Consider the following 15,175-nt stretch of genomic DNA (forward strand, 5'->3'; position numbering starts at 1 on the left):
ATGAGGGAAATATTCTCAAATTTTGATCCGAATAAAAAGTCAACTTTTAGGGCCTCTAAAAGTACTAAAACGACAGTAAAAGTGAAAGTAAAGATCGTTTACCGTCCAAATGACTAGTAAACCGATGAATTCAGGTTCGGGACATTACACTCTTAGTCCGAAGATTACGAATGCTCTTAGTTCGTATGTAGTGTGAATCCCCACGATTCCGCTTTTAGCAAATCGAACCCACGTTATAGAAAGGTGGGATGTAGAAGAAGGGATTTTGTAAGTCCTTGAAGAAAAGTAAATTTAAATTTCAAAAACGGGAACAACTTACTTGTGAAAACTTACTCATGAATTTCGGAATTTGAAATTCTCAATACACGCGCGTGTTGATGCAGGCGTGTAGGATTGTAGGAGTGCTATAGATCCTGGGTCGGGATTGCAAACTATCTTTCAATCCCTGTTGTGTGGCCGATACAGGTCTGGCTTAGGTAAGCCGAGGAGCTGGCTGACAGATGTGTGTGCAGGGGGTGTAGGCACTGCAAGGGCAGGCACGCAGATGAGGCTAGCGTGGGCTAGGAGCTGCTGCAGCGATGCTTGAAGGTGGTAGCAGCGGTTTTCAAGGATTTTTTGTTTGAAATTTGGAGCAGATTTGCCTCTTAATAGCTTTCACTTTGATTGGTATACAGGTCTCAAAACAACTCCAATAAGGCTGAAATTTGAAAGTCAGATAGAAGAGACAGAGACGAACAACTTTGATGCAGGTAGCATTTTGATATGAGGTCCCTATCAAGATGTTTCCGGGCTTGCAAGCAGGCTGATCTGCACAGGAACGAGTATCCTGCTGTGCTACAAGGGCAGCCGGCGGCACACAGGTGTGTGTGTGTGTAAGAGCTGCAGGGTCAGCGTACAGCGCAGGGGCACGCCGGTGGGCAGCAGCGACTAGTCTAGCACGGGCTAGGTGCAACGGTGAAAAGGTGATGTTGAAGAATTTTCTGTTTTTGGATTTTTGATCTCAAGGTTAGGGCTCGTGCTGATAACGTGTTTAAGAATAATAGATTTGAGAGAGATTGATGAGAGAATTGTCTTTCATTATTGAGAATAGGAGCCCTATATATAGGAATTACAAAGTGCATGTTCTAATGTTACAATGAAAACTAATCCGAGTAGGACTAGGAATTCTAGAAACTTCTCTCCTATTACAACCATGAAACTAATCCTAGTTTGAATAGGCATACAAAACTGATTTTCCTTCAACAAGATTGATCAATATCTCAAACATCTCTAAGCATGGACAACGAAAAGATACATGTATGAAATTGTCTCTCGATAAACTTATTTAAGTGATGTCTCTTATTGTCGTGCCTTAAAAAAAGTATGACATCATGTGTAATATTTGATCTTCATATATTGTCGTCTTCTCATAAAAACAAAAAAAAAAAAAACTACACACAAGTGTTATTTTGAAACTTTAATTAGCCATAAAACCACCTAACATTTTTTGTCTTCATAAGGCCATTTTAGATATTCTAAATATATTAAAGTGCCTACAAGTTTTTGCTCTGCACTTTTCGGAGAAGAGGTTTCGATTTCGAAGAAGAGAAAACCGTTCTGTTCCCATGTTCCGTGTCGTCGGACGGGTGGGTAGTATTTCTCAGTCCGCCGGTGAAGGCGCATGGTGGAGTTTAGGCCTGGATGAGGACGAGTGTCGGTGGAGGTATGCCAGTCTGCAACCACCAGCGTCACCGAAGCCTAGGGGTGGCCGTGATGGTCCATCGAGGAGGCGCTCTGATGATAGTCTGAAATCAAAGGTGATCCGGCAACAATTGCTGCAGGTTCGTGGATCTGGCAATGGCGCTTTGGTGACGGTCGTGGTCCGTTGCCTTGGCTCTTGCCTCGATCTGGCAATGGCTCCTGCTTTGATTTGGCCGGAACGACGACGACCGGTTAAATGCTTCCTCGACATCAACGACGATCCAATTCAATTGTACGGCGTCTTGCTGGTTGCGGTGCCGACATTCCTACTGAGGAAGGTTGTCAGGCCTGGTCAACTTGGATTGTGGGCCTATCATGGGTCATTGGTCTGTCTTCACTCTTTGGGCCTCCACTGGTGGGCTTATATTATGTTTTATGTAGTTTTAATATTCTATTTTAGGTTTAGGTGTAGTACTTTCTGTACAATAAATTCCTGGCAACTCTTGGCAAGGTTATGTGGGCGATGTCCAGGTTTGCATACTCAGTATACCTTGTCTGCCCTAGCGAAGCTGTGGATCATGCATTGGTTGCAACCTCCTAGTGGCGGGATGAAACGACGTGTAGTCGGTTTTCTTTCCGATTGGCAGCATATTGGGAAAGCTACTAATTTATTGGTACTATGACACTGTTTTAACTTTCCAATATGCCACCGTTATTGTAAATCAAATAGAGTAGTCGGTATGACACTCTTTGATATTATGTGCATGTTTGAATATATTATTGTTGTAGAGGATCCTGTTATTATTCGGGAGGTTCTCCTGAGGTGTATTGTAATCAGGGGTTTAGGCATCATGTCCCCCTCTATGTATTCATCCGTTTCATTAACAAAGGCCTGAGGGCAGCCGCATAGCCCTTATGTCAAAAAAAAAAGAGAAAAAAAGAAGGCCATTTTAGGACCTAAAAACGTCAGCTTATACCATATTTTTCCCTCAGCTCTCTCATCTGTTTCAAAATCAAACCTCATCCTCTCTCTCTCTCTCTCTCTCTCTCATTTGAATTCAACTCGGTACTCGGTCTCGCCGGATAACGGAGAGCTCTTCCTAGGCTTCTCGCCGCAGTGCCTCACCAAGGGATCGCCGGAGTTCATCATGGTACCGGTCGATTCGGCGTCCTCTATCAGTCCTTCGCCTATCGAGCCTCGCAGAAGCAGTGAGTCTCCGACGACGATTCCGATTGCATCAAGATTAAGGTAGATTTGGCGGCGAGTATCATACGATGATTCCGATTGCTGGTGCGATTGGCGTGAAGCTCAAAGCAGGAGCGACTCAAACACATTCCTTTACAGCTGATCCGTCGTTGTCTACACTACACTAACCACGAAATCACATCTTTCTTCACTGGCAAAATCACTTACTCGAGATTACTAATTCCAGAGATCAAAGCTTTGTTTCCAGCGATTCCAAATCCTACTATGGTACCTTCCTCTTCTTCCTCTTGTTTCGTTTTGTTTGTAATTCATCAGCAAAAATATCACAGGATTATTCTTGTTGTTAGTTTGTTCTTAGGGTTTGAGATGACTGCTGATGTTTGTAAGAGATTGATTTCTAGTGATGAATTATTAACGGTAAACGTGGTTCATATTCCATTTAACCAAAATGAATTCGAAGTGCGTTCATAGATTGACAAAGCGTCATAAAGAAAATAAAGAGAGATTAGATGGTCATTTGGATATAATAGTAGCGAATATCATTTTAGATTTTCCATCTAATTCTTAATAACGAAACAAAAATAGGAGAATGATAATTGAGATATGAGAACCAAGTATGAAGAATCTGAGGTAGGTCCAACTAATCCAAGACGTTTTGATCTTTTCCTTGGCTTTATATGGTATGGTTTTTACTGCATTCCATGATTTTTTTGATTGCCTACTGCTTTCCATGTTGGATTTATCAATGAAGTGTGATTTATGATTGAGTGCGAACAACGTGACATTTTTCTTTTTGTACCTTTTCTTTTGTTTTTCTGTAGTGAGATAACATTTAGAGCTTGTGATCAGATTAGATTGAACATTAGCAGCTGCTGTAGTTCTTGGTTCTTACTTTTATTCTCACAGCTGTACTTATCAATACAAACAAATAGATAACTAGTTTTAAGGAGAATGCTTATTTGATACGGTTTATTGGTTTCTTTTATTGATCTTATGCGTCCTAAAAGTATACACGACTCTTTGTTCTTTGGCCTGCAATGAATCTAATTTATTGTTATTGCGAGCATGAGTTTGGAGATGGCTTTGGGTTGGCAAGTCCTTTCTGTTTTTTTTATGGCTGCAAGTGCAACTGGCAGGGTTTAATTTTGTGCTTTGGCTTTATTAGTTGCGGCAATCAACTAAATTCTATCATTAGTTTCCTTCCTCTTATCAAAATCTTTTTACATTTATTTGTCTGATAAAGCTATCTATTTGTTCGACGTAATGCTTGTAATTTTTTGCTGAGAAAGGTATGTAGACATGTAGTTTCATGTGGTGGGACAAGATACAGGAAAACAGAAAGATATCAAAGCCTAATACTTGGTTGTATTTGAAAGAGATGCATGCACTTTTGGTTTGGCTATATGCTATGTATTGAACATTGAAACAATTTGTGATAAATCATATTGTGTAACTTGACAGTGACTCTCAAATTATTGGGTTTGGAGATAGTTTTTCTATTTTCATTTTGATTGATTTAAAGTCAGTAGCTCTCCATGATTGTTATAGTGGCTTTTCAACATAGAAGTAGTACCTTTCTATGGCTACGGTAGTATATTTTTAAGTTGATGCTAGTAGCTTTTCTATTTTTGTTTTAATTGATTTCAAGTTATTAGCTCTCTATAACTATTACAATGGTTTTTTAACGCAGTGATAGTAGCTTTCTATCCCAATGTTATGTCTTTTCAATCTAAGATCAGTAGTTTTTTTTTTTTCATTTTGATTGATTTCAAGTGGTCTTTTGTCAATAGCTCATCAAATTGGAAAAACTGGTTTTTGTGTGTCAGTATTTATGTTAGTAGTTTTTTATTACTAGTCCAGTAGCTTTCTACATGTGTTATAGTTTTTTTTCTGTACCTATGTCAGTAACTTTCTATTACTAGTTCTGTAGCCTTGTACATGTGAGTAGTTTTTTGTACCTATGTCAGTAGATTTTTATTACTGCTTCATTAGCTTTGTACATATGTTATAGTAGCTTTTTGTACCTAGACAGTAGCTTTTCAGATTGCTTAGGTTTAGTTATCTAGTTAATAAAGAATGCCACGTTTGTGGTGCAGCAGTACATTGCTGTTTTTATTTTTCATTTCAAATACTAATATTATGTTGTATCTTTGTTCTTGCAGAATTATTTCCCTTTGCATTTGTAGTAGTAGTTTTCGAAAATCATGTAAATTTGGATATTGAAGCCTCCATTAACCAAGAGATCATTCGGCCAAGCACATGTTGAAATGAGGTCTCCTGTTGTAGGTGACAAAATCATGCTTACGGGTTTAGAGTGTCACCATTGAAAAATGACAATAGCGTTACAACATTGACAGTAGCTTTATTCAAATATTGTAATAAATTTTCACAACTATGGTAGTGGCTTTTTATAACTATGGAAGTAGGTTTTTACATAGCTATGTCATTGTTGAATCCTACATACTTTTTGTATCATTGAATATGTTTTCTTTTCTCAATTGCAGTAACATTTTTACTTTGATTGCATCCTTTATATTTCCATAGTTGTGTTAGTTTCTGACAATAGCTTTCTCAGTCTCTGGGAATAGCTTTTGTTTTGCTCGACTATTGCTTTCTGCGTTGATGAGAGTAACTTTTGGTGACAGTGAGAGTAGCTTTTGTTACTGGTGAGAGTAGCTTTTTGGTATTGGTGGCAGTAGTGTTTGTTGTAAGTGAGAGTAGTTTTTGGTATTGGTAACGGTAGTTTTTGATGGTGGGGTAAGTAACTTTTGGTTTTTGGGAGCGTAGCTTTTGTTGGTGACAGTAGTTTTTGTTGCTGATGGCAGTAGCTTTTGTGACCTCGTCGGAGGTTGCCGGAAATCTCATAAGAGTAGTTTTTGTTGCTAGTGACAGTAGGTTTTGGTGATAGTAACAATAGCTTTTGTGGTCCCCGGAGATCTCGCCGAAGATGACCGGAAGTTGTCAGAGATCCGCCGGATTTGGTCGAAGTGTGTCGCAGACCTCACCGAAGAGGGGGGAGAGAGAGTGATTGCAGACTTTTGACTCTAGTTGCATTTACATAAATATATTGATTTTTATATTCAAAATTTAACACAATATTTAGGGCTTGTTTGGGATTGCTGTGACTTTAAAAAAAATTGTTGCTGCTGTGTTGTGAGAATAATCAGGTATGAATTAAAACAGTTTCGTGTTTGGTAAATAATATTTTTAAAAGTGCTGTCAGTACATAAAACAACTGCAGAGTGTGTTTTGATCCACAACAGCTTCTAAAGCAACCTCTGGCCTGTTTCTAAAATATGCTGCCAATGACCTATAACTTTCAATTAAAGCTGTTTTTTATTTATTTACCAAACACAATAAAATATAAAATTTTGAACAAAAGCTAATTTTTTTTAAAAGCAAAGCAATTCCAAACAGGGTTTAAATTTAGTGGTCTTACGAGAGAAAAAAAAAAAAGGTGGTGGCTCTATGGCTAAAAAAACATTCAAAAATGGCCTTATATGTAATTGGCCCTAAAAAAAATTGAGATTGATCAATATCTCAAGCGTCTCTAAGCATGCACAACGAAAAGATACATGTATGACATTGTATCTCAATCAAGTGTTTTCTACTTCGTTGGCCATGTATAAAACCTAAAAAATGAGAGCTCTTGCTCTCTCCTCTTTATGGCGGCTAACCTTAGGGTATTACCGTTCGATTTTCTTGGATTGCAGTGATGGCCGTGGTCCTTGGCTGTCAAGTCTTTTGGACTCAAGAATCTCCCCTCTTCAACCTTCGGGTTGCTGCACCCTAGCCTCGTCTTTTTGTCTATGGGATCCAACCCCTTCGGGCTTTGCTTGTGCTGCACTATGTTTCAAGGATGGTGGTGAAGGGAGGCGCCATGATCTGGTAGATCCAAACCAAACTTGGGATCTCGGGTTTATCAGTTTTGAGTTTGAATCCTTTCGGTTTGGGAGGAGATGGCTTCTAGGTGCTGCTGTAGGACGGCGGTGGATGGTTGTAATGCATGCGGATCCTCTCCGGCTGTGATTAGTGATTGGTGGTTGGAGGATTTATCGCTGGGATTCTCGATCGGAGCAGAGATCTACTTCAAGGGGGTTGACGTCTAATTATTCCGACGTTGGTTGGAGTCTAAACGTTCAGATCATTTCCGATCTAGTCTCGGGTGGAGTGGCGTTGGTGGAGCCGGGTTGTGCCTTCTCTGACGACGGGCGGTGGAGCAGATATCGGGGCCAGGGTCAAGGTTGGTGCTAGAGGTGGCAAACGGGCCACTAAGCACGAGCACGGCACGAGCCTAGCAAGCTTAAAAGCGGCCCGGCACGGCCCAAGCCTGTTAGTGGCCCGGCACGACCCGAGCACGTTAGAATAACGGGTCGGGGTGGGCCTAAAAATATTGGCCCATTGGCCCGACCCGGCCCGAGCCCGTAATGGGCCCGGCAAGGCCCGAGCACGACATATTGTGGGCCGGCCCGTTACAAACATAAAATTCCATTTTTTTAAAAAAATATTAAAAAACTACAATAATGAGATTTGAATATAAGACATTTTTATTTAAAATCTCATGACAATTCCACCAATGCTTTCTTTTATATTATCAAAATAATGAAACAAAACACTATATCCTTGTTTTGACATAAGTATTTTTTCTAAATATTAAATATATGTTTATTAATAAAGACTAATCTCATAATAATACAACTATAGATTGAAGGAAATAATAATAGATACTAAATCTTCATTATATTAATAAAGATTAATCTCACAATAATATACTAAAAACAATATATTTTGAGTTTTTTTTTTTCTTTCTTTCTTATAGTGGAATATAAAAAATTATTAGAAATCTAATCTTAAAAAGCTAAGATTAAGAAAAACGTTGTAGAACTTAATTTATTTTAATTTTCTAAATAGTTAAATAAAATTAATTTTTATTTGTTCAAATTAAGATTTTAAAATCGTGCTTTATAATGGGTAGGCACGAGCACGAGCACGACCAGTTATTGATCCGGCACGAGCACGGCCCGCCATAATATGGGCTCGGGCCATGGGCCGGGCCAGGCTTAATGTTTAAATAAATGGGCCGGCACGAGCTCGACACTATAAATGGGCCGGCCCAAGCCCTGCAAGAAGCACGACTAGGCCGGCTTAAAATGGGCCAGGCCGGGCCCATTTGCCACCTCTAGTTGGTGCCCAGTGTGGCTTTGGGTGCCAAAAGTAAAACCTTGTGGGCCTGGGCCTCTGCTTTATTGGATTGCTCAAGTAGGGCTTTGGGCTGGGCCTTCTTTCTTGGGGCTTTGCAACTGGTGAATGAGCCTGATGCTGTTATGGTTCTCATTTGGGACTCGGGAGACTTTTTAAAGGCCCTAAATTTATCTACATGTTGGAATTGCTTCTTTGGTTACTTAGGTAAAAGATTGCTCTCTATTTAGCGCATTATTTTGCGTGAAGTAGGCAAGGTCGGTCACACTACCGCCGGTTACCTTGATAGAAGGTTACCCTCGATTCGACATATATTTTTGTGTAGAAGTATGGTCGACCATACTATTGGTACCGTTTTACATAACCCGGATTCTGTCCGGTGCCCCATCAAATGCTTAATTGCATCCCTTCGTAATCTTGTTAAGTTTTATTTCTGATGCTTTATTGCATCTAGTATTGCTCTTGCCATTTTATATTTTGATGTAGTTTCTACATCTATAAGTTGTAATTTTTCGTATGATTATTATTAATAAAATAGTTGACTTTTACTATAAACAAAAGTGTTTTCTACTTCTCTTCCCTTTTCAAATTGCAAAAATTACAATAGTTGATGTGGTTCTCAATGTACTATATTTATAGTTTTATACATGAGCAGTCATCTTTAAAAAAAAAAAAAATCAAATATAGATGAGGATTGTAGATTTGTATCGTAATCCCAACTGAAATAAAATCTTTTTGTATTTGGGTGTTATATAAATAAGTAGCTGAAAGATAAACAAGAGAAAGATATCGAATTTAACATTACTATAGCAACAGGGAAAATTCTACAATGTGTTAACGTATGACATGCATACAATTGCCTTAAAAATGGTCAAATGAGTCCTCAAAATAGTAATATTAGTCCTCAAAGTGGTAACATGAGTCCTTAAAATGGTAAATTTTCTTAGTTACCACATGAGTCCTCAAAATAGTAATATTAGTCCTCAAAGTGGTAACATGAGTCCTTAAAGTGGTAAATTTTCTTAGTTTACCATATGAGTTCTCAAAATAGTAATATTAGTCCTCAAAGTGATAACACGAGTCTTTAAAGTGGTAAAAATAGTTGATGTATGAGAAATGTTAACATACCATAACTTTATCTATAGCAACAGTTGCTTTATTTTCCAAAACAGTGTACCTATAATCACAACTATTTATGCATGTATGGTGGTTATTCGTAGCAAGGTTTTAGTGAGGCCACTTTATGTCGCAATTCCAACTTAGAAGCAAAGCATTCAGACGAGAAGTGAAGACAATTTTTCACTACTTTCAATAGTTTTATGTATTTTATTTTGTCCTATATAGTTTATTCAAACAACACACCTAGGATTTTAGGATTAGGAGGCCATTTTTGTTACTTGCCTTCATGTTTTTGGATGTGGATGGGGCACTTTAGTTAACTATGTATTGTATGTATAACTGATGTATTGTTTATTTAGGGGAATAAAATTCACACTCCTCATTTTACAATCTACACTCCATGTTTCTTTTTTTAATATTTTAAGTTTTGTCTTTCTATAATGTGGATTGTAAAAATGTGATGTTTAGATATTCAAAGTGTGGATTGTAAAATGAGAGTGTGAATTTTGCTCCCCTTTATTTATGATAACGAAATCATACTTTTTGTTGAAGGATGTCGACATAATGTGTGCCCCTACAAACTAGGGTTTAGAGTTGTAATAGGAAAGTGTTCTAGGTATTCAATTGTATTCGGATTCTATTACCTATTGTGTACCTTGTAACTCCCTATATAAAGGGCTCCTATTATCAATTAAACACAATTACAATTCTCCTCCAACACGTTATCAGCACGATACTCTAACCCTAGCCGGAAAAAAAAAAAAGAAAAAAAAAAAACCTAAAAACCCTAAAACAAAAAATCTGCCGCAGCCTCCCTGCTCCTCCTGTAGCAAGTCTGCAGCCCCTGTTGCCTTCCTGCTGCTCCTACAGCAAGCCTGCTGCCTTCCTGCTGCTCCTGCCGCAAGCCTGTAGCCCTTGCTATCCAAAACTGCTGCTTGTTGCTGTCCAAAACTGCTACTTGTTGCTGTCCAAAACTGCTGCAGAAACTACTGCTTCTTACTGTCCAAAACTATTGCAGAAACTGCTGCTTCCTGTTGTCCAAACTGCTGCAGAAACTGCTGTTTACTGCTGTCCAAACTACTGCAGAAACTGCTGCTGTCGTCGCTTGCTGTCACCATCTGCTGCTGCTGCAGTTTTCTGCCACTTGTTACTGTTGCTGCCCCAACACGCCTGCTTCAACACGCGCGTGTTCTCAAGCCCAAAATCATCACGTAAGTTTTTATAATTAAAATTGTTGCTTTCTTGTATTTAAATTCCCTTTATTTTCTGCAGAATATTGGAATATATCTTGCCAAATAGTTTTGAGTGTTTAACAAAGCGGAATTGTTAGGATTCACGCTTAACGAACTAAGAGTGTTCGTAATTAAACGAACTAAGAGCGTTCGTATGAACTAAGAGTGTTCATAATGCTTGGACTAAGAGCGTCCACAAGCATCAAATTGTGATCATATTAAAACATCATTGTTTGGTCTAATCCAAAAGAGATTCTTGGAAATTGACTTCTTGGTGGCATAGCTCGGAAATCTTATTGTTTTAGTTTCATGGAAGTTTAACTCCGAAACTAATATATCTTCTCTTCTTATTTTCAGGATGTCGAATGAACCTAGACTCGACTTTCCCATGCTTGACTCAATAGGTTTGGATTACCACAGTTGGGTAACCAATGTTGAGAACCATCTCACTTCAAAGGGAATATTACCCATAATCCAGGCACCTAACCAGGATCTTGTGTTCGTGCGAACACCTACAAAGGATGCTCAAGCAGTTATCTTGATGCGACGCCATATGGACAAGGCACTCAGATTGGAGTATATATCGATCAAGAATGCAAGAGAGCTATGGGTAGCACTCTACCGCTAGAAGAGCGCTTTGGCAATGTCCAAGATTCCCTCCTCCCTGACTTGAAGGTTCAATGGAACAATCTGCGCTTTGCTGATTTCAAGTCTGTTGCTGAATATAATTCAAAAGCTCTTCGCATACAGTCCATGTTGAGGTTTTGTGGACAACCTGTCACAGAGCAAGAATTAATTGAGAAAACTCTCTCCACCTTCCCCGTTTCAGCCATTGTGGTATCAAAGCAATACCATACTGAAGTCAATGCTGGACGGATCACGAGGTTTCATCAGCTTATTAATGTTATATCTGTAGCTGAGAAACATGATAACATACTCGTGAGGAATTATAATTCAAGGCCCATTGGAACTAAGAGCGTTCATGAGGCAAATTATAATGCACCCAAAGGAGGGCGCAAGGAGCATACCCTAAGAATGAGGGACGTATGGGCCCATATAACCGCCCTAACCAGGAAGGAAACCACAAGTTTGGTGTGGATACACATGGTGGTAATGCCACACGTGGGAGAGGGCGTCGTGGTATCCCTAGCCGTGGTGGTGGCGCCATGGGTCGTGGTGGTGGCACCAACCCTTCTAGAGAACGCCGGCAACGTGCACAACGTTCACCTCAATTAAAGGGAGGCAACCACAATGATGTGTGTCATCGATGTGGATCAATTGAGCATTGGTTCAAGCAATGCAAGGCAAGCGAGCAACTATCTGCAAGATACAGGGCATACAGGGACCTGAGGGAGCAAGAAGTGTACCTTGCAGAAGAAGAAGAAGATAGTGGAGATGTCAATCTCACCATAGAGGACTTCAAAGCTGAAGATGAAGTGCACAAGGATGCAATAGACTTTGATTAGATTAGTCCTTTTATTTTTCCAAGAACTTTTGTAATGGCAATATGCCTTAGTCAATAAATGATAATTGCATTAACTCTTTCTTATGTGGCTGATTACACGCATTTATATGCATGTAATTGTATCTAAAACACTAAAAATAAGCTAATCCTTGAGCCAATTATGATGTAATTAATCCAATTTTATTTATTGTGTAGGAAATAAGTGGAATTGCGGAAATCGAGAGAAAATGACCCCAAAATGGACCAATTCAGAATTTACGACAAAAGGACAAAGTAGTAGTGGCTCCGGTCAACCTTGGTCAATGTCAGCGAGATAGTGGAGCCCGACTACTCACTTGATGGTGTGTGGTAAAATATATTGTGGTCGTAGGAAAAGATGGGGGAGAAAAGAATGAAAAAGAAAACAAGAAGAAAGAAGAAATAGAAAAGAAATAAAAAAATTAAAAAAATAGAGGAAAATGAAAGAGGAAAGAATGGAGCTGCACGTGCACTCACCCATCAGCCACATTTTCCTTCTTTCTTCCTTCCCCAATCAGATTGTGCCACCTCACAATCTCCTCATCTATTCCTTTGCATTCTTCTCTCACCATGACGACTCAATTGACTCTATTCTCTCTCGACCAAATAGGCAGCCAAGCACCCATATATATATATATATATATATATATATATATACACTCAACCTAGAAACACCGCAGACCATCATTCATCCCATCATTCTCTCTCCCTAACCCCTTCTGCCGCACACACCACCAGAACCATTCCATCCGTTCTTCTCTCTTCTTCTCCAACAAATCACCTCGCCAAGATTTCTCCTCACCAAGATCTATTTTCCTCCTCACCAAAATTCCATCAAATCCTCATCAGTTTCTCAAAGGGATTTCAAGGAGCTTCAAGGAATCTCATCTACATCAAGACTTGAGATTGGGTATAGTGGGAAGCCATAAATCAAGGCTTGTCATAATTGCTCCATAGCAATTTGTGACTTATTCTTGTTACTTTTCACTCTTCTTCACCTTTACCTTTTTAATTAATGAATATTGTTGTTGATTTGTGGATGGGTTGTGAGTAGTCTATTTAGGAAGCTAGGGTTTGAGCCCTGGCATGGATTTAATGTAATAAATATGTTTTGATTTAATGGTTTTCAATTTCGTGTTTGGCATATGTTCTATTCTATAATATTTGACTTAGATGCATGCTTAGGAGTTTGATTAACTCTTGAATGTGTAGATGAGGATGTCTAGAAAAATTAGGGGACCTAATCACTTCTCTAATTTATGGCTAGGACACTTGTTTAGAACATGGTTAGTTACAATACCAATTTCGATTGCCGTATTGGCTAGCTTGGGAACCTTGATTTTAGGACTCTTCGCTTTTTGGTGCAACTAGAGGCCCTAACAAGGCTCTAGATTGTCCCAATTGAGTTTCTACGACCCTTGATCCGGAGTAGGAATACCCTTTAAGGAATTTAATGACCCATGAGCCTTGAAAAGCCTTGGGTACGGTTCTTGATGCCATTATGAATTGAATGACCATTGTCGGAGCATATTTATGCATTAGATTTGGCTAGGAGGATACCCTAGTGACCTAATTTCCATTTCTTTATAAGTTTCTATTATCTTTATTTTTAATTTTAATTATCAATTGTCATTTTTATTTTCTTCGCAATTAAAAAAAAATCAAATTTCACAAACCACTTTCATTGTCCATACCATTTGGTTGTGAGCTTCCGCATTTATTTGTGGTTCTCTTGACCCATTTTAGGCTTGGTTGTTCCGAGCCGGGCATGTAAATAGCTTGGTGCTATTTTTAGGTTTTGTTTGTTAAATTGTTGGTGACTTAGTAATCGGCATAACCAAGGATTGTAGTTAGCTTTTCAATCCCCGTGGTACGATAATTTCGGGTCCAAATATTTCCCACTTCTTTGATGACCGTGCCCTTATTGCGCGTAAGTTGCATTTAAGCACCCAAATCAGTGGCGGACCCAATAAAATGTGATGTCTAGGAAATTCATTGAGATTATTGGTACTTAAGAGAGCCTCGCTCCACCAACATCTCTCTCTACTTTCCTGGTCATATTTGATTGGAGTTACCAAACGGAGAGAGTGACTACAATGTGTCTTAGTTTGATTTTATTTTGGATTAGATTTTTGGAAACTTTGATGTAATCATCGGCTATTAATAAAGTGTCAATTCTTTTAGTTAATGTCTTGGACATACCTTAATTAGAACTTTATTATATAAGAGCCAATGGTTTTCATGTGGAAACACATTATAAGAATGGACAGAGTTCCTTTGCATCACCTCTAATGACTACAGACATAAACGAGTATTAGAGAAACTTATGTGTCGCTCTAGTGGGTTGTATGCAACCACTATTCTAGTTATTGAATCCAACCATGTCATGAGAGACGACTTATGAGATTCTAACACATATAGGCTTTGGCATGATGATCCGTGTATTAAAGACTTTACACGGACATCCATTTTTAGAACGAAGAAAAGTAAGAACTAAGAATTGGTTCGAGGAGCTGCACATGCGCCTCTTGGCGCCATGATTGTGCAAAGACCGGCCACACATGGCCAGCGCCGCCTACCCCCTGCGGCAAATACATGGCATTGACGCCATAAACCCTTATTCAACTCTTCTTCCTACTTCTCAAGTCCATTGTGACATTGTGACTTAACCAAAACCTTCATTGGTTGATTATAAGGCCCATGTTTCATTCTGTAAAGCTTGTTATTTAGGATTGAGACCATCCTATGAAAATGAGATTGAGGAAATAATTTCATTCTCACAAAGAATCTAAGGGAATTATGTGGATTTGATCAACCAACTTGCAGACCGTATAGATGTTTTATGGTGTTTGTTGATACGCAAACACGTTGGTCGCGTGTTGTGCCATTATCCACTCATAATGCTGCTTATACTACACTCCTAGCACATAACATATGACTACGGGCTCACTACCCACATCATCCCATTCAGTCAATTTGACTTGATAATGCTAGAGAGTTTACATCGAAAATTTTCGATGACTATTGCATATCATTGGGTATTGATATCTACACACCCAATTGGTCTGGCGGAAAAGCCACCATTAAAAGACTACGATGGTAGCCCGGACTTTGGTAATGCGCACCAATATTTTCGCTTCAGTTATGCAATATCGCATGCAGCTATGCTCATTCGTCTACGATTCATAGTATCCACTCAACTTTTATTTGTGTTACAGCTAGTGACTGGGTTCGAGTCTAAATATCTCGTACTTA

The 15,175-nt window shown here is 39.0% G+C and overlaps 1 long non-coding RNA gene across 1 annotated transcript; it reads left to right on the plus strand.

Moving 5' to 3' along the window:
- Positions 1-2,646: 2,646 nt before the first annotated feature.
- LOC112188287 lies at positions 2,647-5,385 on the plus strand. The gene is made up of 2 exons (XR_002931381.2): positions 2,647-3,154; positions 5,050-5,385. It is a non-coding gene; the product is annotated as an uncharacterized LOC112188287 (long non-coding RNA).
- The last annotated feature ends 9,790 nt before the right edge of the window (positions 5,386-15,175 follow it).

The sequence above is a fragment of the Rosa chinensis genome, chromosome 2, assembly GCF_002994745.2.
Source record: "Rosa chinensis cultivar Old Blush chromosome 2, RchiOBHm-V2, whole genome shotgun sequence".
In the NCBI taxonomy this organism is placed as follows: domain Eukaryota; kingdom Viridiplantae; phylum Streptophyta; class Magnoliopsida; order Rosales; family Rosaceae; genus Rosa; species Rosa chinensis.